Source organism: Camelus bactrianus, chromosome 2 (genome assembly GCF_048773025.1).
Source record: "Camelus bactrianus isolate YW-2024 breed Bactrian camel chromosome 2, ASM4877302v1, whole genome shotgun sequence".
Lineage (NCBI taxonomy): Eukaryota > Metazoa > Chordata > Mammalia > Artiodactyla > Camelidae > Camelus > Camelus bactrianus.
The window spans coordinates 11,447,392-11,473,955 of NC_133540.1; the positions used below are offsets into that span (position 1 = coordinate 11,447,392).

General features: G+C 42.8%; 1 protein-coding gene across 6 annotated transcripts in view; it reads right to left on the reverse strand.

Annotated features, from left to right (window-relative positions):
- Positions 1 to 1,551: 1,551 nt before the first annotated feature.
- LOC141579467 (uncharacterized) overlaps positions 1,552 to 26,564 on the reverse strand; it is a 198,487-nt gene continuing 173,474 nt past the window's right edge. For 2 of the 6 annotated variants that reach the window (XM_074375746.1, XM_074375669.1), the window contains 6 exons: positions 24,115 to 26,463; positions 23,159 to 23,540; positions 22,735 to 22,858; positions 20,762 to 20,922; positions 17,213 to 17,308; positions 1,552 to 5,803 (listed from right to left, as the gene is read on the reverse strand). The gene's annotated coding sequence lies outside the window, so the exon portion shown is untranslated. The remainder of the gene's footprint in view (positions 5,804 to 17,212; positions 17,309 to 20,761; positions 20,923 to 22,734; positions 22,859 to 23,158; positions 23,541 to 24,114; positions 26,464 to 26,564) is intronic. The other 4 variants (XM_074375679.1, XM_074375661.1, XM_074375673.1 and 1 more) reach the window with 4 other exon arrangements.

The window sequence follows — 26,564 nt, forward strand, 5'->3', positions numbered from 1 at the left end:
TTTACTGCACTTTTTGGAATCACCTTCTCACTTGGAAAAACTCCCGTGTCAGTTGGATTTGCTAGTAAAACAATTATTTTTCTTTCCTAGAACATCAGTGATGTTTTCAAGATGATAAAAAAAATTTGCCCATGGCATTTAAACAGTTGCTTGTTCTCGTAACTCATGGCTCACGGTCTCATATTTGTCACAATTGGAACTGTGTTTTCTTTGTGCAAATTCTCATTGCTTTGGTGATGCAGGGACACTTGTCCTTACTGGATGGAGTATGATAGTAGTTTTTTGCATTCTCTCCCTAAATCTGGAGTCCTGTGTTATGATTCCTGTTAACTTAAAAAATAGGAATATTGTTATTTACCTAAATATCTAACCTCACAACAGTGGTGCATATGAAATTGGTCCAAATAGGAATTCCAATATTAAATGAAACAGTAATTTCACAACCCACTTTTCCAAAAATTTGGATTGATGGTTCAATTATACCAGGGACATTAGCTGTTTTAATTGAATCAATCATTGCTTTCTTCAATAAAATTTTCCATTCTATCTGCTCTTTTGGTTTATTGTTCTTCAGTGTTTCATTTGCTTTCTTTCCCAAAAATATATGATTTTGGCATTTGTCATTGAAAAACCTTACTGGTTTTGCTACCTCACGCTGGAGAGGAAGGCTTGTGACTGTTTTATAGTCACTGGTTTCATGGTTGTATGAGTGCTTAATGCCACGTTGCAGGGGTGTGGAGACCTAATGAATTGTGTACATAAAAGGCTTAGTCTACACTGAGTGCAGGGTTAGTGTTCGCAGCCCATGTCATCAGTATCATAATTAATCCATTACAATCATCCTCTATTAATCAGTGTTTTCCTTCTAACGTCTCCAGGAGAGGAAAAGTAGTAGTCTAAATGCAAAACTTTGCCAAACTTTCAGTCAATTCAAAACCTTTAAAGCTTTGCTGTCAATAGGAATGTGTGCCTGCTATCCCTAATTCTGCTCCTCCTGACCCAGGACACGGTCTCCACGGCTGATGATCCATGAGGTACTGGATTCTTGATCCCATGGCTCTGTGTGTTCTGAGACATCTGGGGACTTCAGCACTGTTTTAGGGGCTTTGGGTCCCACCTCTTCATAGCATTGCTGAGATGAGATCTGTGGGTTCATCCTCATTCTTGAGTGTTCGGTGCATTTTTCCTAGAACCAACACACGCCACCGTGGCAGCACTGCTTTGACCACGTGCTGGGACAGCGTATGCTTGTCAGTTCTTGAGTTTAAATTTTTTGTTCTAATTTCTAAAATGGGGTATATTGACAGATACACCCCATGTAAACAGAAGCTCTGTGGGGTTTTCAGCAGCTTCTAAGAGCATAAATATTCCTGAAGCAGTAATCTTCCTCCCAACAAGTGAGAAGCAAGCCGGTAAGCCCTGGGTGCCTGTCGCGGCCAAGCTCTGCAGCCCAGGCTGCTCACCGAGGAGCAAGGAGAAAATCTTAAAACCTACTTCCATGCCGTCTTTCACAGAATCTCAGAAATGAACGTTTTAATATCTAAAGAGGGGTGATTTTGCTAAATAAATTTTTTATTTTTTTCCTTTTTCAGTTTTATCGGGTAGAATTATTACAGTTCAACTTCACATACACATATTGCATGTAAATACATGTATAGAGCATACTGCATTTTTTAGTTTAAATATATATACTAATTATTCTTTCTAAGAACAGATTAGAGCTTTAGATTTTTAAAATTACAGTTACCAGAGGAATAAGGACATCTACAAAAGAATAAACAGAATATGGTAATCCTATCACAAAGGACAGTCAGATGTACTTACACATATTCAAGAAATCAAAATAATATTATTTCATTTGTGGTCTTATTATTATTGCTATTAATTTTAGATTCCCCATAAATGAAGTCATATGGCATTTTTCTTTCTCTTTCCACTACACTTCACTTAGAATGACAGTCTTCAGGTCCATCCATGTTGCTGCAAATGGCATCTTTTATGTCTGAGTAGTATTCCATTGTATATATGTATCACCTCGTCTTTATCCAGTCATGTGCTGATGGACATTTGTGTTGTTTCCATGTTCCTTGTTCTATGTCCCTTCTGGCAACAATTACTGATTTTAAATATTTTCCACATTAAAATCCTTCCTGAAAGAGATGTGGTAACTGGAATCAAAAACAGTTACAGCACAGGGTTGTGTGTGATGGGCCCTGGGGGCTTGGTAGGAAGGTTGGCAGAAAGGATTTCAGATTCTGATCAAATGATTCCTCCTCTTGTAGCCCTGATGATCGCCTCTCTCACGGCCGGTCCTACTAGTCTGATCAGTCCCTTCTGTGATTCCTACTGTATTGTGCACAAATTTTGTCCAATTGGTGTCATCCAGCAGGGACCTTAAGTGAGGCACGCAAGCTCCTGTGTTGGTTTCTTCCATCAGCCCTTAACTTCCTTGGGAGCCAGGACTGTCTCATTGCCCCAAGGATCCCTAATGCCTAGTGAGATGCCTGATAAAGCTGGTACTTAACGAGCACATAAGTCAAATGGAAAAACCTGATCAAAGAAAAGGCCCTCATTTCTCAGACATGTCTACTTGAGTACATAGGGTAAAATGACATGTCTTCTTGGATTTGCTGTCAAAAACTTCAACAAAGGACAAATAAAAGAACAAAGGTCTGAATAAAGGAAATATGGAAAAGTTTGTGAATTCCTTAATCTGGGTGATGGGCTGATTGTACTATACTTACTGATATATACTTAAGTTAGTTTATAATTTTACTGTCATTAGCTGAAGAGCAAGTATTAATACGTATTAATTGAAAACCTTAGAACTGAATAAACTTACCCCACACAAAATCCTTAATATCCTAGTAGTTTGTCTTTCAGAAATCTTTTCCCACAAAGACAGGAAAAAAGGGAAAGGCAGATCCGTGAAGTATTTCCACGTTGTCAAAAGACCAAAGGCCGATAAAAAAGAAGAGATTGTAAAAAAGATAAAGAGGCTGAAATCAATGTCTGGTAAACCTAGCTAACAATCCTAAATGGCCCAACTTAACTAACCTCAGCACTGCTGCATCAAGAATGGGGCAAATAGCACCTAGTGGATTTTTTTTTTTAATAAATAAATAATGATCCAGTTCCTACCACAGGCAATTATGATAAGACTGAGTATAAGTTCTAACACCAACTAGTGTACAAATCATAATTTCTACTTGATTCAAACTGCTTCTTCTATAAAATTTGAATCTTTTTATTCTTAAGACAGATTTGTGGCCTATGACCTAGTGATAAAATTTTCAACTGGCTTGTATTAAAAAAGTTCACCATAGTGAGAGTTTATTACATAAAGTATTCCTTTTTGGGAAACCCATGTGCCTTGTCACTCTCTTTCATAAGATTTCCTGTGGAAAATTCAATCCTTCATTCAGGAAAATGCTGAGCAATATACCTCATGGAAAACCTTCATAAACTGCAACACAAGAAAATGAAAATGAAAGTGAGCAGCCCGTAAAGCCGGCAGACACACAGCGCACGGCTGTGTTCCCGCCTCGAAATTCCGTAACCAGCAGGGAAAATGTGCATTTCAAGAAATAGACATAAACACTTTTCAGGACCTGAGCACACAATTTCCCTTTCAGGGTTTAGTGGGCTTCCATTTAATTCTATGAGAAATGTTTAAAACAACAGAACAACAGCTGAGATAGGGTTTAAAGTAACTTTTATGTCTTAGTGAAAATAATGCCAACTGATAGTTATCATTTTTACTTTATTTGATCTCACTCTCTTACTTTACCTCCCCAACTTCCTCCACAAAATGATTGTGAACATCCCCTCCTGTGTCAGAAGGCTAAGTAGAAAGTACCAATCAAATGGAGGTGTGCTTTGTTGTTTTATTTTTCAAAACAAACAAGTTTCATTCATGTGATTTAATAATTTACATCAGAAACAAAGTCTACTCAATAAATGGTAGCCAACACATGTCATCATAGCTGCTCATCAGGTTTGGCCCCACGTTACACACCTTTACATGGACATGTGCCATGTGCTGTCATGAGAAACGGTGAGTGGGGACAGGGCCTCTGCTCTCACAGGGCACACAGCCTGGTGGGGGAGGTGGTGTTCAATCATTGCCCTTTTTTTGTTAATGTACTTACAAATTATGGGAAATGCTATTTAAAAAGAACAAAATGAGTCAATGAAAGTGAAAAATACAAGGACAGTATTTAGGCTGAGGGAAGTCAGGGAACCTCTTTGAAGAGCTGACACTCCACTGAGACCCAAAGGACAACTCCGGTGCTGCAGGTGAAGGGCAGGGACACATTGATAAAGGGCTGATATCCAGAATATACCAAAATCTCTTTAAACTCAACAAGAAGGATGAACAACCTGATTGAAAAATGAGCAAAATGCCTGAACACACACCTCATCAAAGAAGAAGTCTAGATGCCAAAGAAGTCTACGGAAAGATGCTCCACAGCATCTGTCATCAAGGGGATGCAGACTGAAACAGCGAGGTACCACTGCACACGTGTCAGAACTGCCAAAACGCAGAACGCTGACAGCACCGAATGCTGTTGAGGATGTGGAGCGTCAGGAATTCTCATGCATTGCTGGTGGGAATGTAAAATTGCCCAGATACTTTGGAAGACGGTCTGGCAATTTTTTACAAAACTAAACGTACTCCTAACATATGATCCGGCAACTGTGCTCCTTGGTGTTTACTCGACGAAAAGGAAACTTATGTCCACACACAAAACTGCATACAGATGTTAATAGCAGCTTTATTCATAATCACCAGAACTCAGAAGCAACTAAGCTGTTCTTCAGTAGGTGAATGGATTAACTGTGATCCAGCCAGAAAATGGACTATTATTTGGTGCTAAAATGAAATGAGTTATCAAGGCATGGAAAGACATGGAGGAACCTTAAATTCATATTACTAAGGGAAAGAAGCCAATATGGGAAGGTTCCGCAACTGTCTGATTCCAACTGTATGGTGTTCTGGGAAAGGGAAAACCACAGAGACTAAAAGATCAGTGGCTGTCAGAGGCTAGAGGGGAAGAAGCAATGAATGAGGTGCAGCACGGAGCATTTTAAGGTCACTAAGACAGACTACTTTGTATGATGCTGTGACGGTGGATACATGTCATTGCACATCTGTAAAAACCCACAGAGTGCACACCACCAAGTGTAAATCCTAGTGTCAAGTCTGGGCTCTGGGTGATGATGACGTGTCAGTGCAGGTTCACCGATTGTCGCAAATGCACGCTCTGGTGCAGGCGTCAATAGTGAGGAGGCTGTAGGGACAAACTGCTGTTCATAAACCCAATCCAGCCCCAGACACTGCTGTTAATAAAGCTCTGTGGGTGTGTGGAATGTCCGGATGCTCTGGCGTCTGAACAGCAGAGCTGAGCAGCTGCACCAGAGATCAGGAGGTTTGCAGACCCTGAAATACTTACTCCCAAGCCCTTCACAGAAAAAGTCTGCTGAGCCCTTTTCTAAACGAATCAGAATTCACCCTGATGAGACAGGACAGCAGGGCCCAAACCAGGCATGGTTAATGGGACTGAAGCAATGTTTTAGTTCCAACACCTTTGCTGAAGTCCTGCAGATCCAGCGACAGACTGTAGCCAGGAAGCTTCTGCAGAAGGAGTCGGTAGCAGGCCTTCCCGCCAGGCTCCGTGATGCTGGGGGCCGCGCGCTGCACGGGGGCCACCCGCTTGAAGAAGGCGGACTTGCTGTGGAAGCCGATCAACTCATAGAGCTCGGAGAGGATGTTGCACTGCTGAATTCTCTCCTAGGAATGCTGAAGCACAGGGAGAAAAGCAACAAGCATCTGAACAAAACATGTAATTGAAAAAAGACCCGTAAAATATTTTCCCTTAAAACAGAGACCCAACGACACAGGAAGGAAGAGGAAGGCTGACTTCATGCACTGATGGGACCGGATGCAGAAATGCAGGGAAGCAGCGCTGTGCAGATGCTCCAGACCCCCTCTGGGCCCCACCTTTCCGAGTTCCGCCTCTCCTTTTACTAGAAAGTTCCGTATTCCCTGAAACAGAGGAATCTGCTACCTAAATATGGGACACAGAGAAGGGAAAGAGGAAAAGGACGGGAAAGTAAAGGAACAACAGTTCATCTAGACCCTGGGGTTTAGGTGGGACTTTCACCAAACACACAACCTCTCAAAGCACAGAGCACACAGTGAGAGGCTGACAGAGTGACTGCGACTTCTGCTCCTTAAACACCAGCTACCTGGCAGCACACGCTGTGCCCGTTACTGAATCATTACAATCATTTCAGAAACTATTACTACCCCGGCTCACAGGCAAGGAAATCTGAATCTCGGGGAGGATTATTATCATCCTGGACAAATTCCCACGGCCCAGAAGTGTCAGAGCCTCCGGCAGACCATGGACTAAAATGCTCCTCATCACCAAGGGCACTGAGCCTCAGGCTGAGGCCACGTCAGGTCTGCAGGGGCCCAGAGCACGAGTCTGTGGGACAGGGAGTGGTCCCACTTGAAGTGCCAGGCCAAGGCCCTCAGGAACCTATGTAATGAAACCAAATACCCAAACTCATTTCCAACGCACTTCCCTGTCCGGGAGGACTGCTCGGCACATCTGGCTTATCACCTGTGCCCAGGCTGTGCAAGGGGCCCAGACAGTGATGTGACGTCCCCATGGAAGTGGCTCAGAGACCGCTTCATCACAGGAGAGACTCTCCCGGCTTCCAACGTTAACTCTCCATTCCATTTCCAACTGGAAAGTAAGTTTAGACTTGTTTTCCTCTCCAGAAACAAAGAGAGTGGTAACATCAGCGGGAAACTCAAGACTGAGGAAGAGTCTCCTGGCCATTTGGAAGGATAGGCTGGGGAGGGAACAGAGACAGGGATCAGAAAGACCCGTGTTCCAGTCCAAAGTCTGCACATCACTCGCTTTGACAGTTTCCTTATTAATACAGGTGATAAAATCTAATTATGATTGTTGGGAAAACTAAATGAAATAACGTATGCCACTAGCATAGGTGTAAAATCCTCCATGAGTGTTCCAGAAATGGACGTGACCATGGTTAGATACTGTCTGCCAAGTCTTGTGTGCTAAGTTCACATCAGCCAGCCAGAGATGTGCCAGAGAATGCCTCAACAGCGAGCAGCCTTCTCCAACTTGGAAACTCACAGTGTCCGAAGAACAGGCAGTGGTGGATGCTTTGGGACACTCTGGAGGTAGCACTCCAGTGATGACTTTAAAAAGCTGGGGAGAATTTAGGGGACCATACAGTTCAAATACAGAAAACTCATTCCATGTCTACAAATATTCATCTCAAGCCATGATGATTCATAAAGGAAATACATATTCAAACGTACATCATTTTCCCACATAAGTGCATCAAAACAATTTGGAAAGAATGTAACTTTCTTCTCTAGATCACACAGTGGGGATTACGAGGTTTGTACTGAAAGCCCTACGTGTAAATCATCTGCAAACGTAACTGGGTCCATTATCAGTCATCATCATTCGAAGGGAAGGATGGAAAAGAACAAAGCCAAGCTAATACGCTCCGGTATTTTGTTGGGTTACGATGTCACAGAGGAGACGGACAGGTCATCAAGGAACCACTCTGCCGTGATCACGGAGCCGGAGAGCGGGATGGGCGGCCAGATGTATGGCGCAGCCATAGCTGTGCCTGCGCTTCTAGGCAGGTACCCAGTCACTTCGACAAGGTGTCAAAAGTGTATGCCCACGTCCTCATCACCTGTCATGCATTAAAGAGAAATGGAAACCTATAAACGGCCAATAACCTCGGTGGGTACACCGTCCAAAGAGCAAAGTCACAGTTTGACAACTGGCCATCCCGGTTCCCTGGGATTCATTCTTGGAGAACCTTAAAAACCACTCCTCTGTCCTCAAGAAGTGCTGCCTACTTTTCCGATCTTTGGCTCAGGGATACACCACGTTCACGTGGACTTTAATGTCTGCACAGATTTGACTGTCTTTCTCCAGGTTCACTTGTCCATTCTGAAGAGGCCTGAGTTAAGTCCAAATTCCATAAGATCAATTCCCGCTAGTGACAACTCAACGAGTCTGCAATTACAAACCAACTGAACAGGACTGTCCTCAGCTAAAAATGTCACCCACCCTTCACTGTTTTCTTAATCTCCTCTCCTGGCTAATTGCAACAGACTAACACCACCCTCCAACAAGATCCCCAACTATGTCAAATAGAAAGTAAGATCCATAAAAGAAGAGACAACTCCATAGTCACCTCTGAATTCCTAGCATATATTAATGTCAATAAATAGAACTATGATTATGGCTTCTTTCCTTTAAAACCTTTCTGGTTATTTAAATGAGACCATGGAAGGGAGGTGTTTGGGTCCAGTATCTTGATCCAGAAAACTCTGGAGACCTTTTTCAGAATGGCTGCCCACTGATTCATTCAAAACACAACTTCTCTTTCCGGGAGGAGCTGTGATTTTCTGCCAGGAGTTTGTTGTCACTCTCATGCCAGAACAGATTTAAACTAAATACTTACATTGGATATGTTATTTTCCCCCGCTTCCAAAAAAATTGACTTTCCTTACTTCCTTGCCTTGAGGAATGCTTTTTTGCTTTTCTTTCTAATTCACTCTTTTATACAGCAGGATTCAGGATGTGCTTGGCCTTACATAAGAACAGCCATCCAACTCCCAGTGTGAGAGGCCTGGGGCTCACCTCCTGCCCTCCTGTCAAGGCAACTGAAAATCAGTTCAGGAGCCAACTGGCCCCCCAGGGCTTCTAAGGCTCAAGTATCTCCCAGAATCCTTGCTTTCTGGTTTGACTTGGCTTCTGAGGATTTCCCCTCACTTTCTTGACAATTAGCTGTGCAGCTTGAAAGATGAGGAAGGAAGGTCTTATTTCTTAATCAGCATTTTAAGGAACTTATGTAATGAAGGTTTTCAAGAGTTTCTAGAACCCTCCATTGCCGAGACAGAAAACACACTAGATATTTTCTAAATCTAGCTATCATGTGCATGTTTTCTTTGCTTTTGTTTTCTTAACTGCTAACGGACATTTTTAATTAAAAAATAAAATAAGGCCCCAAATAGGATAGAACATTGAAGAGGAAACAAAATTAAAGGGCAAAGACAGAAAAATGATAAGTACTCTAGAAAGTTAATAGAAAACATACACTATGGATCAGATCAGCAATTCTCAGTAACAGCTAATTGAAACCTGACCATGAGGTAAAATGTCTCTCCTGTCAGGAGACGGCCAACAGAAAACAGAATTAAATCAACAAACTAAAATTCTAAGTCTGGCGAGGTAGAGAAGTCTACCAGCTAAATGTGTTTTCTTCTGGAAAAGAGGGAGATACACAAGATCTTTTCTGTGGAGCCTGAGCCCAGGTGAGGACGGTGAAGTGAGCTCTGTAAGTACCCAATTAGCAAAGTGAGTGATGAATAAAGAGACGTGAGCTTTGATGACAGAGATGATACTACTATTCACTTGTCCTGTAAGTATATCTTCACGTTCAATGATCAATACCTCGGCGTCCTCAGGGATTGAGATTATAGGAAAATGCACAGCCCGGGCCTAGACCTCCTCTATGATTGTGGCACTGCACTTAGATGTTTCAAGGGCACCTCCAACTTCACCTGCAAATAGTTGATTTCACGGTGCTCCTCCAATAGCCGTCCTGCCCAGGGCCCCTTGTAGGGGGTCAAGGTCTCTCTGCCTCTCCCAGCTCAGTCCCATCACTCATAGATGTGACTGGACCCCTCCTTCAGGGCCCAATTTCCTCAGTCAACGTGTCCCACCACCCACACCTCACCTACAAGATTCTCACTGGCACTCCCTCAGCACTAACTCTGTGCTGGGGACCACGCTGCACATTGTGCACACGTTATCTCACTGGATCTCCACAGAAGTCCTGGGAAGTCGGTATATCACTGCTTCAATTAATAAGATAAATTGTTTCACTTCCTTGAATGTGTCATCCAAAGTGACATGGCTACTGAGCCACAAACCTGGGACTGAAAATCACTTGAAAATTGAACACTGCTACACCTCACAGCCACCCTACTCTGACTTATCACATCACCTCCTGCCGAGCCTTCTAAATGTTTCTAAGCATTCTACAAGACAAAAGTGATCTACGAGAGCACCCCTCTCCCCTACTTAAAATCTGACAATGACGTTCCACTTCCCTTAGGAGAAAGCCCCACCGGGCCTGAGCACAGCCCAATGGCCCGGCATCCGCGTTCCCTGCGCAGCCGCGCCGCCTCACCCACCATGCAGCGCTACATGTGCCGTGTCCAGGACAGGGATGCTGACTCCGTACAACCCAGGGCTCGTCTCACTCAAACAATGATCACCCTCTTCAGTGCTGACTCTCAGAAAATTGTTTTCTCTGGATGAATCAATATTTTTTTCCTTACAACTTCCCATCATTGATAATGAGCTCCCCCCAAAAGAGAGAAGACCTAATCCTCAGACTCCTTATCTGTAAAGTGTGAATAACAAGGAAATATGAGAGGTTTTAAGCGAAATAATATTCATGTGAAGCTAAAGGACAATTCCCAACATACAGTAAGCACTCAATATTTGCTTACTTAATATTAATAAGAATATAATGCATTCCAGCAACCTTAAATCAATGCTTTATGGCTTTGTCCAAAAGACTACCGACAAACTATTGGACGAACCCCTTTGAGCAGATCCGCCCAAGCGTACTGGGATAGGTAAGTCTTGACTCCAGTTACAGCTGCAGCCAACCAGCACTACGGGGCGGGGACAGTTTGCTCAAACTCGTACATGTTGCTTGAGCATTTAATTGTCACTAATGAATAAAGACAGGTGTTCTTTAGTCAAAGCTCCTGAAACATAAATCTTCAAAGATTGATGCAAATTAGTTTCAAGTACAACACTCTCACTAGAAATTATTTGAAAATTAAAGTCTTAGCTCCTCCACACATCGAAAGGGCATTTTCTTAATGTATCTGACTATATACACTGAGAGGATTGTTTAAAAGAAATTAAGATGAAGCCATAATGAATAAGCTTTCAGTATAATCTGCACAAAGCCCCACCCAAGGATCTCACTTCTCACTTCCACATAGGTGTTCAGGTAGCTTAACCTGGGTCTTGGTTTCTTATGACACGGAGGTGGGAAGAATTGTGGATAGATTTATGTAGCAAATATAAATCTAGGGTATTTGCTGTGTAGGAATCCTAGAAATAAATAAATTGATATATACTCCCACCCTTAGAAAGCTCAGCCTTTCCAATTACAACAGCATTAAAAATAAAATGAGAGATACATTTAACAAAATTTTACAAGATTTGCACATTGAACATTTTGAAGTATCACCAAAAAAAATTAAAAGATCTACATATATGGAAGGCATCCCATGTTCATGGAATGGTAGACAATATTGTTAAAAATGTTAAGAATCCCCAAAGTGATCTACAAATTTAATGGAATCCCTATCAAAATTCCAGCTGACTTCTTTGCAAAAATTGAAAAACTGATGCCAAAATTCATATGGAAGTGCAAGGGTCCCAGGTCAGCCAAAACAATCTTGAAAAAGAAGAGCAAAGTTGGAGGACTCACTCAAAGGTTACTACAAATCTATAGTACACAAGTCATTATGGTACTGGCATAAGTTTGGATGCATAAATCTATGAGACACAATAAAAAATCCAGGGGGGAAATTTACATTTACAGTCATTTTTCCAGAAATGTGCCAACAACACTCTATTGAAAGAATAGTCTATTCAACAAATGGTGCAGAGACACCTGAGTATCTGAAGGAAAAAGAATGAATCTGGAATCTGGATCCCCGTATTTTATTTAACAAATAAAATATTAATTCAAAATGGATCACAGACGGAAATGTAAAAACTAAATGTATAAGCTTTCTAAAAGAAGACATAGTTTAAATCTTTGTGGTCCTAGGATAGGCTATGGCTTTCTAGATACAATACCAAGAGCACAAGTGAAAAAAAAGAAAGATAAAATGGACTTCATCAAAATTAAAACCATTTGTTACAAAGGACATCATCAAGAAAGTGAAATGAAAGGGGAAGGGGGTAGCTCAAGTGATAGAGTGCGTCCTTAGCAAGAAAAATAAAATGAATAAATCTAATTACCTCCCCTAGAAATAAATTGTTTTAATGTTTAAAAAAAGTAAAGTGAAACGACAATCTGCAGAATAGGAGAAAAATTTTGCAAAGCATATATCTAATAAGATACTAGTATCCAGGATATAAAACAAATGCTTACACCTGACCAATACAAAGAAAATCGACCCAATTTTTAAATATGCCAAGTATTTAAATAGATACATAATTGGCCAATAAGCATATGAAAAGATGCTCAGCATCACTAGCGAAATCAACATCAAAATGAGATCTGACTTTACACTCACTAGGATGGTTATAATCAAAACATGGACAATAACAAGTGTTGGTCAGGAGGCAGAGAAATGGGAACCCTCAATACACAGCCGTTGGAAAGGGGCAATGGTACAGCTTCTTTGGAAAAGCCTGGTGTTTCCTCAAAAGGTTAGAATTATATGGCACAGCAATTCCACTCCTAAATATAGAGTCATCCCTCAGTATCCTCGGGATTTCGTTTCAGGAAACCCCCACCCTGGATACCATAATCCAAGGATGTTCGAGTTCCTTTACAATCAGCCATCTGGATCCATGAAGTGGAAACTACAGATATGGTGGGCCAACTGTACAGCCAACAGAATGAAAATATATTCTCACAAAACTTGCACATCAATATTCATGGCAGTATCATTCAGAGTAGCCAAAGGTTACAAACAATATCCATCCATCAATGAACGGATAAACAAAATTACCAAGAATAGTCCCACAAACATTTGGTCATTGAATCTTTGACAAAGGAGGTGAGAACATACAATGGAGTAAAGACAGCCTCTTCAGAAAATGGTATAGGGAAAACTGGACAGCTGCATGTAAATCAATGAAGTTAGGCTACTCCCTCACAGCATACACAAAAATAAATTCAAAATGGCTTAAAGACTTAAACATGTAGAAAAGACACTATAAACCTCTTAGAAGAAAACATAGGCAAAACATCTGACATACATCTCAACAAAGTTTTCCTAGAGCAGTCTAATCAAGCAATAGAGATACAAGCAAAATAATACAAGTGGGATCTAATTAAACTTACAAGCTTTTGCACAGAAAAGGAAACAAACAGCAAAACAAAAAGACCATCTATGGAATGGGAGAAAACAGTTGCAATAAATGAAACTGACAAGGGCTTAATTCCCAGAATATGTAAACAGCTTTTACACTTAATAAGAAAGAAAAACAAACAATTCAATTCAATAATGGGCAGAAGTCCTAAAGAAACATTTCTCCAATGAAGATATACAAATGGCCAATAGGCACATGAAAAAAATGCTCAATATCATTATCAGAGAAATGCAAATCAAAACTGCAATCAAGTCTCACCTCTCACCAGTCCGAATACCCATCATTCTGAAGTTCACAGATAAATGCTGGAGAGACTGCGGAGAATTGGGAAGCCTCCTACAATGTGGTGGGAATGCAGTTTGGTGGAGCCATTGTGGAAAACTGTATAGAGGTTCCTCAAAAGACAAAAAATTGATCTCCCATATGACCCAGAAATCCCACTCCTGGACATATATCCAGAAGGAACCCTAACTCAAAAAGACACTTTCACCCCAATGTTCATAGCAGCACTATTTACAATAGCAAGACATGGAAGCAACCTAAATATCCACTGAAAGATGACTGGATAAAGAGACTGTAGTATATTTCTCCAATAGACTACTATTCAGCCATAAAATAATAACAAAATAATGCCATTTGCAGCAACATGAATGGACCTGGAGAATGTCATTCTAAGAATAGTAAGCCAGAAAGAGAAAGAAAAATACCATATGAAATCGCTCACATGTGGAATCTTAAAAAAAAAAAAATCAAAAAACAAAGACACAAAAAGATAAACTTATCTACAGAAAAGAAACAGACACAGAGACATAGAAACCAAACTATGGTTACCAGAGGGGAGAGGGTGTGGGAAGGAATATATTGGGAGTTCAAGATTTGCAGATACTGAGTATGTATAGAATAAACCGCGTTTATATTGTATAGCACAGGAGAATATATTTAATATCTTATAGTAACTTATGTTTAAAAAGAATATGAAAATGAATACAGGTATTTTCCTATTTAACTGAATTTTTGTGCTGTACACAAGAAACTGACACAACATTATAAACTGACTAGACTTCAATGAAAATATTTTTAAATAGACCAAAAACGAAAAAAAAGAAAAAGGATATTATGAAACCAAAAGAATAAAGTACTGACTCAGGCTACAATATGGATGAACCTTGAAATTTTATGCTAAAATAAGCCAGACACAAAAGGACAAATAGTGCCCTTTAAGGTGAACTGTATCTAAGCGTTTACTGTACTACTTCTGTAAATTTTCCGGAGGTTTGAAGTCTATCAATATCAAAATAAAATGTATTATTCATTAAAATCATAAAACGCTTCCTCACAGGAGGGCTTTAATTATTAAATGCAGAAATGCATGTAAAGCTCCTGGAAAAACAATTTGCACATCCACACACAGACACTGCTGTCACTGACTCTCAGAGGGTGGTGCCAGCGCTGATGAGGGCTGCCTCCACTCGCTGCCCTGCAGAGAGGAGTGAGGGCCTGGGCTCTGACAGGCAGGGTGAGCGTGACCCTGGTTCAGACACAGCCATGCCCCAGACTCTGTGTTACCCAACTTTCTTATACAAATTGCAACATGTAATGTAAAAACGCTACAGGGATGTATCTTACAACACAGGGAATACAGCCAATGTTTACAGTAACTATAAATGGAGCATCTATTGTACACCTGAAACATATCATTTTAAATCAGCTATATCTTTGTAAAAAATTAAAAAAATAATTTAAAAATGTTATCACTTTAATATTCAATTCGGTTTTTAAGTAACGACTAAACAGCTTAGAATGTATAAAAGCATTTAAGTGTGCTGTATGTTTACATATTTATTTACTTTCAGCCTCCTGCTAAAAGAGAAATTAAACAATTTTTTTAAACACACCTTAACAACCATAACAACAAAAAGGCAAAATTGAGAGTGAAGAGAAATTGGAGATTCAATACTTAAATGAAACCAGGGGGAGGTAAAGTCATAAATATGGATTCCCTGGAGTCAGGGCAAGTGTTAAAGTCCGACTAGAAATTCAGCTGTCAGATTCTTGGCAGCTAAAGCAAAAAGAAAAGATCATAGGGGGGTGGTAGAGCGTGTGCTTAGCGTGCACGGGGTCCCGGTTTCAAGCCCCAGGGCCTCCACTATCAGATAAATACACCTAATAACCTACCCCCCCCAAAAGAGTCCGAAAGAAAAGAAAAAGAGAAATTTCTTTCCAAAAAAACCTGATATTAAATTTGGATTAAATACTTAAAAAAAAAAAGAAATATAGAAAAGATGAGTGACACTGTGAAGGAAAAGCCCAGCTGGGCTAACGAGCTAAGTCACAAATCTAAGTGTGATAAGTGTCGGTTTACTGATCTAAGTATTGCTGGGCTAACTCGTAAATCTGAAGTTTAGTGTCAGTTTACTGGGCTAATAAGCTAACTCGTAAATCCAAGGTCAACAATTGTCAGTAACGTGATCTGTTCCAAATTCATAAGCTTCAGTGTACTGATTCCTTGCTTTTTGTTGTTTGAGCCTTATTGGCTAATAGCCCCTTACTTGTAATTAACCCTACAGAACCTCATGTGCAGGTCTTGGAGGTGCTCAAAGCTTCGGAACAGGAGCCCCTCTGAGCCCGCCAGCATAAAAAATCTCAGTGCTTGTTTCTTGGCTGGCCTTTTCTTTCCGTAACAACACAAGCGATAATGCCCTTGAGATAAATCTGTGATGGCTGCTGGCAGGTCCCCATGTCTCACGTGGCAAAATCTGAAACATCCTTCTCACCACTCAGAGTCATCATAAGCCCACTCCACACTTCACGCTGTTAAATGCAGGGGCACAGGCAGGGCCCGGCCTTTGCTCTCTCTGTGTCATCACAGTGAGACAGGATGGAAGGGGCAGAGCACAGCCATTCAAGGAAGGCCACAGCAATTAACATCAAAATGGTGAAGGATTCAACCCCCAGTAGGCCTTGAGGCTCAGGATGAAGAGATTTAACTTCTAGCAGAGCTTGAGCTTCATTATAAACCCATTGTAATAGTAACATGGTGAATATCATGCCCCAAGGTACCATGGCAGTCCCAAGGCTAGCCACAAAATGTCAAAGGGTGGGAAATGGCCAACTCCCCGGGAATCCCAGCCCCTTGCCTTTAGGCTGGTTCTTCTACATATTAGCAAATGAAACCACCAAGCCCAAGAAAACGAGCAACACAGCGCCACCTCGCGGTCACCCCTCTCTCTCCCTCTTCGGAGAAAGACCACACTCTGTGGAGTGTGTACCTACTTTTAATCTGAGCACCCAAACCCCACACCTCGTGGCCTTTCTGTTGCCTTTCAATGTGTCTCTGTGAATAAATCTACCTTTTCTCAACACTGGCTTGCTCTTGAATACTTTACTGCACGAAGCCAAGGAACAAAATCTGGTGGGACACATCCCAGGGGCTCAACCAAAGCCTGGGACACAGCCCTTCTCATGCCTCACGTTTTTTTCCTTGTATCAACAGGACTGGGTTGTGAAGGGAGCTCTGAGGCCCCAGCTAAGGGACAGAAGCCGCCCCCAGGGCTCGAATTGGCGGGCAGCCTCTTCCCCAGCAGGGGCCTTGGGGTCTGCCCGGTTCTCTGTGTTTCTCTGTTGTGCTGACTCCCCAGCCACAGAGCGTTCTCCCTAGGCCTGTCCCCACAAAACCCTTCTCTCCAAAATACAAGCACATCATGTCACAATCCTCTTGTTCAACCAGGAAATGCTTAACCCACTTTTTCCCTCCACAGTAAAGTACCTAACTGTCCTCCCTCCCATCACAACACTTCTTTCTTTGTGAGAACTCTGCACTCCCCACACACCACCCTGAACGCAGGTGCCTTGCTGGCTGGGAACGAGATGTTTCAGTCTCACACAGCCTGCATCCTTTCACTTTCCCCTTGTTACCATAAAAAAGCCTTTCCTGAGTCACCCACAAATCTGATTCCGAACTTCATAAAGTGCTGAGGTTGCAGTCACTGTGTGCATACCTCCCAGGTTTTGACTAAATTTCCTTCACGAGATCTTCATTAAGGAGCTGCATCAAGAAGTCGAAAGAGGATATTCTTACTTCTGAGAGGAGGAGCCTGCAAGAAATTTAAATGGCTTTCAAGACAGAGTTAACCAGGGACAGAGAGGTCACGGGGCCTAGTCAACAATGTCATGAGGCAAAATGTTCTTCAAAGACTCAGAGTGGCTTCTGAACGTAGAGTCGGCAGGGAGGAGGTGACACGCAGTGAGTGGGGTGAATGACACAGGGTACGCTCCCCCAGCTGGGGAAGAATTGGATTTTGTTCTAGTTTTCCAAACAATTTCTTAATACCTTTTTCCCCTATTGTCACATACCATTTCCTATGAATTAAGAATATCAATGTCAGTCATTTGGGCCACTTGGGAGAGGCAACATGATGCCATTCACAGGGCTGGGACATGACAGCCACACCAGTCTAGGTTGAAAGACCAGTGGGGGTATTTCCATGGTGATCACGGGCATGCAGCAAACTCCCCAGCTTCAATGACCTCATCTCAAAGTGGGGCAATAAAACTACCAAGAAAAGTGCGTGATGATTATGGAAGACATCTGTTTACTAGGTAAGTGCCCGTGACAGCTGCAGCTTAATGGGGAATGAGTATGATTAACAAGGCCCTGTCTACCTGGCCACACGCTCCCTGCCTTCCTGCCTTGGTGCAGCAGCAGAGTTTGTTTAGCTGAGATGAACGCCCCCAGAGCAGCCCCGACGGGAAAGCTCGCAGCTCTGCATTGTGAGGCGTGTTCCTTTCCTTCTCAGTGCTGATCACAGTTTGCTGTCATCTGTTTTTATGTTTATCCCTTTTGTAACTTCCTCTCCTCCGGAGTTTTGCTCAAGCAGTGCAGGGCCAGGTGTGTCTTGCGGCCTGCCCGATATTCTGGGCTGGGAAACAGCCGACCACACATCTGACTCTGGTGCTGAACGGAGAGGGAAGAAGGCCCTGGGGCTCATGCTGAACTGAGGCCCATGCACCCAAAATTATGGTCTGACTTTGGGCAAATTACACAGTCTTCTTTACCCTGAGATTCCTCATCTGTCCATGAAAATAACTGCCCATGGCACACAGAGTTACCAAGATTAAAGGAAATCACCAAATTCACAACATATTCAAGGGGCTACCAGTGCATTCTCAACAGACAAATGCTGCCTTTACGGCTCTGACACACGCCAAGCGGGGCGGCCACACACAGTGAACACTGCTAAGTGCTTCATGTGTGCTACAATACTCTTTAGAACTTACAACAATCCCAGGAAGAAACGAATATTATCATGCCCATTTCACAGATTCACCAACAGGTTAAGAGAGGTTACATTCTAGTCCAAGGCCGTATGGTGAGGAAATGGTTATTTAAACAGGAATGTGGGCCCAGGCTTAGGCTCCATCTCTCTCCCATCCACCTGACCACTTGCCTATGAATTCCACCTGTCCAATACACATGTTTGCAGCCGGCCAGCTCTTAAATGCAATGTTTGCCACCATTTGTCAATGTTGGTTAATTACCATAAACTGTTCTCAGAAACCACAACAGAAAAGAAACGTGGACTTAAGCAATTCTGCATTGCGTTCTCCTGTAATGTGCAGTCACCCTTCACTACACCACCAAATCCAAATGTATGCTTCCTCCATGTTTATGTTTGCACACGGCTTATTAAAGAAGAATGTACCTGCAGTAATTCCATCTCGGTTGCTTTCCAAGGTTGCAGATTATCCATAATCCGTCCGTGAATGAAAATACTACAATGTGAATGAAAATACTGCAACCATGTCAGTAAACAAAGAATGCTGAAACCAAGTCATCAGCGGCTGCTGCCACCCCCCAGCGAGTGCATGCCTGCAGCCCAGCCTCTCAGCCACTCACAGTGGTGCCCTCTGAGTGGATTCAGAGTAAGAAAGGACAGGATACTGGCCCTAGATACCTAGGTACCCGCCAAAGGGATGAACTCAATGACACAAATGTTTGCTTCCTCCCATACATAGAAAAGCACTAAATACTTGATCTTGAGATATCTGGTTTTCTTTAGATAACAAGCAATATTTTATTGTTCCAACTACCTGGTCTTTCTTGTAAAACTTCTATATATCCTAGCTCTTCCCCTACCTCTTGGGAGCAGTCCCTCAGAGTGATCTGAGAGGTTGCCATCCCGGCTCGAGTCCTCCAGCCAAATAAAACATAACTCTTAACATTTAGGCTGAACGTTTATTTCAATGAAGTCCCAGAATAGACAGAACTCATCAATTCTGTAATGGAACACACTGGATCAGGAAACAAAAGCGTGTTTTAGTCTGGAAAAACTACGGTTTCCTCTTTCTTCCTGTCATTATACAATCCCACCAGAACTCATTAATTTGCTGTCTGCTCATCTGGCAACCAAGCTCAGAGAAGAGTCAACTCAGCAGAGTGCTCTACTCGGGAGAACACCCCGCAGCAGCACTGCAGGCTACCTGTCCTCCCGCACGCTCTGCTGACACTTGGTGTCCTCCGTGACGACCAGGACAACAGAGCTGTTCACAACAGCTGTGAAGTCCCACACGTTAAATAAATCATTTTATTTTATACGATATTTTACGTATATACCCATCTCTGAAAACAGCTTTGCTAGAAGCCCAAATCTTCAGCATCAATCTGCAAAGGCAAATCCGGTCCGCAAGAGAAAACTAGACTTAAGAGGAAGCTAAGGCGTCCAAAGTACTCTCAACAACCTAAGGCCTCCAAAGTCCCCTGCAGGACCTTCAACCAAACTGCCTGCAGGCCTGCAGCTGCAGGCCACAACATGTCTGCTTTTAAAGCAACCCCTTCCTGCCCTCGGGCACTACAACGTCACTCTAGGCCCTCCCATCTCAGGATAAGAGCAGCCGCTGCAGAACCTCACAGGGCAGCACTGACAGGACTGTACAAAGAGGATCAGAGCTAAACAAAGCCTTCTGATGACACGAGCTTGTCACTCTGTCACTTTACATATGAAGATATATATAGAGAGAGGTGAGGTGATCTTGCTGAAAGTCACACAGCTAATAAGTGGCAAAGTCTATAACTCTGCTCCTCCCTCCGGCATGACGCCCCAGCTGGGACGCCCACAGGGTTCTCTCCTGCCTGCCGGACCAGTCCTTTACTGTCACTCATAAAACACCACAGGGTGTGACCCTAGCCTACATTTTCAGCATCTTTTCCCTGCAGTCTCTCAGGAACAAGGCGGTTCGGGCCATTGTATGACTTCTGGCTCCCAGAAGCCTCCGTGCTCAGGCTGGTCTTGCCTGTGCATCCAGTACCCTGCTCAGAGGCTCTTCCTCCCCTGCAGGAACACGTTCCCACTCTCCGCATGACACCCCCTCAGGGAAGCCCTCCTCTCGCCCTCAGCTCAGCAGGTGTCCCAGGCCACATCCCGAGCTGCACCATTAAGATTGCGGGTGCCCAGGTTTGGTAGTCAGACCAGCAGCCTCAGAGCCAGGGTTTATGCCCGGGTCACCCTGCAAACCTACTGCCCGCCATACAGACCCAGCCAGCAGGTCACCTGAAAGTCGCAGCAAGTGTCCCACCCAATCCCGAAGTCTCTTCATTTGCCAGCACCGCTGATGACTGGTCTCCAAACTTTGGTCAGTTTTGCACAAAACAGCAGCTTCCACTGTGAAGCAGGGGGTTTTCTCTTCTGCTCCCCATCCTTACTGGAAACGTCTAGGGAAATGAAAAGGCCTTTTCTCAACCCTTTTCTGATGACACCCACCCACCCACAATACTCACATGCTCAAGAGCTTTGGCTCAACCTGATTTTGTTTCCCTTACGCTAAGGGGCTCAAAACACTGCGGGATTCTTTCACTTTTGAGGGTATTTTTACTCAGTTTATCGGCTTTAATCTGTTTTTGTCTCTCTCTTCAATATCCCTAGAAGTTGCCGCTTCTTATTCCCTTCAGCAGCCTCCCTCCCAACTTCTAGTCTAGGAAATCAGCTGTGATGATGGGCCCGGGGGCAGTCACAGAAGTTGCAACTAAGGCACAGAGAGGTGACATAATTTGCCCGAGAAGATCAGCTTCAAGCCCCAACACTGTGTGTCACTTCCCTCTGTTTAACTCTTATGCTAAGCAAGCGAACTTTTTGTAGATTATGGTTATAAACAGATGAGGTATGAAAATACATACAAAGACACACATCAACTCTAAGATGTTCATTAACTCCACTATTTTTTTCTATTTATTTTATTTCTATTAAAAAAAATTAAGAACCTCTGCAGTCAATATAGCAAAATGTTACTGGGCTTTAAATACAGAATATAGAGGTTTTAAGTGTGTCATTACTCATCCTTATTTGTATGTTCACAAGACAAACTGATTTGAAAGTCTCTCTCCCCTCCCCCTACTCACTACTGGCTCTCACCTGAGCTCCCAAACCACACATCTAACAGCCTTTCACTTTACCCACAGCTGAACTCATCAGTTATCCCCCCAGAACTCCCTCTACAGTTTTCCCTCCTCAGAGCACAGCAGGACCATCATTTACCTCATTAATCAACCCAGAAACCTGTTCCTTACTCTATCCTTCCTTCACAGACATCATTCATCCTTTCCTTTTTACCATCTAAACATGCCTTCAATCTGTTCGCTTTTACCCGCTGACCATCCCACCGCTCAAGTGGAAGCCACCAAGACTGCCCACCTGGACTCACGAGTCTCCCAAGTGGCCCCAAAGCCACTCTCCCCTACTTGAGACAAATGGGATTGTGTCACTCCCACGCTTTTAGGACTGTTTTCAAACCCACTGTTCTTAGAAGAATCTCCAAGTTCTTCACCTGATGAATGTCTTTGCCATCAAATTGTCAGCTCAGGGAGGGGAGGACACGCCCTCTCCCCTAGGACCTGCCCTCTCCCAGAGCATCAGCTTGGGAGGACCTGCTGAGCTACACCAGCCTGTATTCTAACCCTGGTCTTGAGTTCTTAGCAAACTGCTTCAACTATCCATACAAATCCAAGGTAGATTAGAAAGATTTTAGATGTTGAGCTAGACTATTGATTTGGGGATTTTGCACTAGCAACCTGCAAGTACATGTTCTAATGATTCTGTCTTCTTATAACCACACCCAGATTTAAGTAGTATTTGTGGAATGTCTTCGGAGTAAAAGGGACTGTACTTTTACAGACTTTATGTTTTATACCATGAACAACCCGGACAGGGTCACAAATGGAACCGCCTCACAAGTGACAGAAGACAGGTGACAGGCATATAGCAACAGGTCACAAAGATGGCAAGAGCAAAGTTGTTTCTCCAACCCCACAAAAAATTTTTGAAAGAACTGAAAACTCTGAATTTTGAAAGTAAAATACTATCATATAAAGAAATAAAATAATCCTCTTCATCAGTGTTTCAAGATCTGACTCCAGAATTTTTAGCATGCCATATTGAATCCTAGCACAGAAAAATCACATGGACTAGTGGTGAGTAAGTTCCAGGAAAACTACAGTAATTCCTCCACTTGTAAAAGGACATAAACTCACCTGTCGAAGATGAATGTAAACCCCATTCTGGAGAAATTCGGAAGCTCCCAGGCTCTGCTTCTGGATGGCAAGGACACGGACAGCTTTGAAGCATGCTTCTAACTCAGTCACCAGCATTCTTACACTGCAGGGGGAAACGGAGGCCCTCAGTCAAGAGCAGAGGTGTTCCTGTCGTGTCTCGCAGGCCGTGCCTCGGGGACTCAGTGCCCTGCAGCAGCCCGGCCCCAGGCGAGGACACGCAGCATGGCCCACCCAAGCAGCAGGTACACTGGGCTTGAGAAAGCCCATCCCCGATGGGGGCAAGAGTGGCTGGTGGGTTTGAGTGAACATAATTGCCCATAGAAATATGCCTGCATTCATTCAAGTGATACAAGCAACAGTAGCAGGCTATTTAACAAAATTTCAACTGTCAGTGGAAATTTACCATTCCTTTCTGCTTGTCCCCTGCACTCTGAGACAGGCTTAGGCTCTCTCACACCGGCAGCTCTGATGCAATAGTTGTGAAGTCGTTTTACTTTGCTGCAAGTGTCCTCGCTCCCGGTGTGGCTATGACTGTCGTCTCTTAACACAGTCAGATGTCTTACTGGATCTCTTCCTGCGTTCCTTGCTCCTGCTTCTCAGATCCTAAGATAAAGGGCAAGTGAAGACACATGACAAGAAAAGGCACCGTGGACTTGAACTAAGTCCTCAGTGATCCCCTAGGTGAGTGCTGCCCACCCCTTACCTTCGATTCTCAAGGTTCTGACCAGGGTGACATCCAGACAGGAGAGCGTCCTGGGCCAATTAAAAGCTGTGTGACTTGGGCCCTGGGGCAGGTGCAGGAGCTGGTTCCAGAGGCATGCCCCTCCCCACCTCTGCTCCCCTCTCTCCCATGGACCCACTGCCAAGCCCCCAGGTTCCCTGATATTCTGTCCTTCTCTTGTAATCTAATCCAAGCCCTTTTCCTCTTCCTTTATTCCCTAATTATCACCAGCTGAAGTGGTTTTTCAGTCACAGTATCTGAATAAATTTCCGGCAGTTGAAAAAGAGGTCTCCAGAGGTCAATGCCCATATGCTGGTTCCTGAAGACAGCCCCTGGTTATGGGGTCCCTCACCAACACCCACGGGGCATCAGACATGTTGCAGAGTCGACCACCCCAACAAGAGTTTGCTGTGACCCCAATGCCCGCACAGCATCCCTGCTCTCATAAATATATTTGACCCACTTATCCGTTACTAAGAAGCAAAATTAAAAAAATTGCTCATGTTTCTTACTAAAATTATTTATGAGGTGGAAAAAGAAATTGTAATAGAAAAGAATAAATTTGACTGCATGTTAGATCTGTTCCTTTGGCTTTAAACCTTTGCTGTTTTCTAGGCTCAGACTTGGTAGCTCTGTACCTTTTGTAAAAGATAGTTGCCTTTAGCCTGAAATATCCAGGAGAGCCTATTCTCCGGGCTCTGATCTTTCACGATGTTAACTCTTCTGCACTTACATAGAGATGGCAAGTTGCAAAATAGAGAATCAACTTTGATTTTTTTGGAGGTTTTAGAGGGGCACCATGATTTGACCCACGTGGACAGCTGCAAGAACAAAGAAGTCCAAGGAGAAACAATTCGTACCGCAAGAAGTTTGCAACAACCAACCACATCCCCGCCCCTTTTTAGTATAAAAGCGGACTGATTCCTGACTTGGGGGAGACGGTTCTCCAGCATGTCATTCTGCCATCTTCTGGGTCTGCCAGCTTTTCAAATAAGTTAGTATTCCTTGCTCCAACACCTCAATCTCCCAATTTATTGGCCTGTCATGCAGCAAGCAGTACGAGTTTCGACTTGGTAACAAGATGACTGCATTGGAGGTAGTATGTCTCCACTCTTTCCTCGTTTCCAATATGTAACATGCACATCATTTATGATCTAGTGCAAATAATTCATCAAAGACTACCACAAAAAGAAACTACACTCACCTAGCTATCAACACTGAAGTCACAACCTATCAATTTTATATGCTGTTTAACAACACAAATAAAAAACCTAAAATAGGGAATTGATTCCACAGAAATAAAATTATTTCTACTCCTTCAAAACCTTTTTTCTTTTCTATTTTATTTTGTTTTGCATATTGAAAAGAAAATAAAAGACAAATCATTTTATTTCACGTATTTTGTTATAGCTACATAATTTAATTACTACAAAGAGATTTAAATTGCAATAAAAAATTGTTCATATATTGTACAAATATATATGCACAATCAATGTGGATAAGGAAAGGAATGGACATTTACTAAAAATCCACTGCACATCCAGTCTTTTACAAGCATATCCTGGAATATAAGCTCTATGATCCAGGGGTCCCCCACCTGCATTCTCACTGCTGAGTCCCTTAGTAATCTTCTACCAAGGCACCAGCATAGAACCACGCGATCAGTATTTTCGGTATAAATGAGGGAATTAGCTCATTCAATTCTAAAACAAAAACCCTAAAGTAAATACTGAACTTATTTACAGATAAAGAAAATTGGGCACAAACAACTACAGTTTCTTCCCCAAGTTCACAAAGCTAATAACTGGTAAAGGCAAGATTTGAACTCGTCTGTCTGATTCTAAAAACTAAGGTGGAAATCACTTATAACTGGGGAGGGTCCAGCAGCACAGCCTATCACCCTATCTTTGTTCAGATCTAGCCTTAGACAGCCTGAGACAGCACCCCATTCCTATGGAACTTGAGGGCAAATGATAACAATAAGGATTTTATATCCAGTAGTTTCTTAGGTATCATTTATATAAACTGTCAGCAGGACAGCAGAAAAACTCTGGGAAATATGAGTGGGTCCAGACCTTTTTGCTGATTAGAAACTCAGTCTATCAGGACAGAGTGACCTTCCCATGAGAGGCCACACGGACCTAAACTAAAGGCAGCTGAGCAATGAAAACTAGCAAGACCCTGGAACTCAAGCAAGAAGGATCCCTGCCATCTCCCAACCTGTTGCCTCTTCATCCACGTGGACACGAAGACAGAAGACCTAGGTTCTTGTCCAAGTTACACTATCATGTATTCTCACCCATAAAAAGTTACGACTCTATGCTGTCCTAAGTCCTTTCCAACTCAAATATGTTGACACCAATATCTCAGCAGAATGTCTATGTCTCCACATCCTCTCTTCTATAAGGAGAATAGTTCTATGGCCACAAAGCAGAAATCCAATTAAAAACACCATGCACTAAGCAAGGTGAATGTCTGCGTAAGAGACTTTGCTCTCACGCTCAGTGAATGAAAACTCAGAAAAATTGGTCCTTCTCCCTCAGCAAGTGGGAGGTAGGCTGATTGTGTGGGTGGGTGGGTGTGCGTGTGTGTGTGTAAATCAAATACAATGACGTCTGGGATCTGTACAGATTTTTTTTAAGTTACTGTCATTTCATGAGGATGAGACACCCTTTAAAGTAATTTGAATCTAGTGTTCTGAGAGAGACTCAGGATCTTTTGGTGGAGGAGGGGAAAGGAAAGGAGGAAAGAAGTAAATGAAGCAAAGGAGTAAGAATACTGCAAGTGAAAGGCAAGACATTAATTTTGTTCCTACTTGCATCACAAACAAATTACGGACTGGCTTTGCCCCGATGTCCTGTCGAGCACTGAGTTGCAGATGAAGAGGTGACAGCCCATTTCTCACTGAGCTTGTGACTGTACGTGGCATCTTATAGAAACAAATCATTTATCCTGATCAAACACTCTAGCAGCAGGCCGTAATTCTCCTATTTTGAGAGACAAGAAAATAGGAGTTCAAAGTGGGTAGATAACTTGACAAAAGTCAGAGGACCAGTAAACAAGAGAGGATGAATTCAAACTCAGATCT